This window comes from Chrysochloris asiatica, unplaced genomic scaffold, assembly GCF_000296735.1.
Source record: "Chrysochloris asiatica unplaced genomic scaffold, ChrAsi1.0 scaffold00050, whole genome shotgun sequence".
NCBI classification, from domain to species: domain Eukaryota; kingdom Metazoa; phylum Chordata; class Mammalia; order Afrosoricida; family Chrysochloridae; genus Chrysochloris; species Chrysochloris asiatica.
In genome coordinates, this window is record NW_006408568.1 from 15,281,736 (window position 1) to 15,282,507 (window position 772).

Consider the following 772-nt stretch of genomic DNA (forward strand, 5'->3'; position numbering starts at 1 on the left):
CTGCTCCTCCTCCTCTATGAAGCCTTTGTCTGTCTCCAGCTCATTTGCATCTGCTGCTCTTTTCTGCTTTTGGAGATGCTTTGATAATGTTAATTATTTCTTATTGGGCATGATTATTCTTATTTTATTATAATTATTGGTAATATGATCAGGAGATAGGCGGCGGGAGGGCGGCGGGTGGGCAATTTGGGCCTCAGTTGGGCCTGGGCCTTGGCGGCGGGCCGTTTGGGCCTCGGGTTGGTAGGTTGAGCATAGAGCGGGCAGTTTGGGCCTCTGGGGGCCTGGGCGTCAGTGACTGGACTGCAGGAGGGTTGGGCCTCGGGCAGGTGGTTTGGGCCTCAGGCTGGCGGTTTGGGACTCAGGAGGCCTGGGTAGCAGCAGCTGGGCATCGGGTGGCTTGGGCCTTGGTGGGCAGGTTGGGCGGATTGGGCCTCGGGAGGGCCTGTGCCTCGGGGACCTGGCTGAGGGCGGGTTGGGCCTCAGGGGCCCTGGGCCTCGGCGACTGGGCTACACAGCGGGTTGGGCCTTAGGGGCCCTGGACCTCGGCGGTGGCGACCAGGCTGTGAGCCGCCTGGGCCACACGGAGGGTAGGTGATTTGGGCCTTGGTTGGGCCTGGGCCTTTGTGACCAGTCTGTGGGAGGGTTGGGCCTCGGGGCAGGCCTTGGCCTCAGTGGGCGTGTCTGGGCCTTGGGAGGGCCTTGGCCTCAGTGGGCGGGCCTGTGCCTTGGGCGTTCCTGAGCCTTGGCGGCTTGGCAGAGGGCTGGTCTAGGC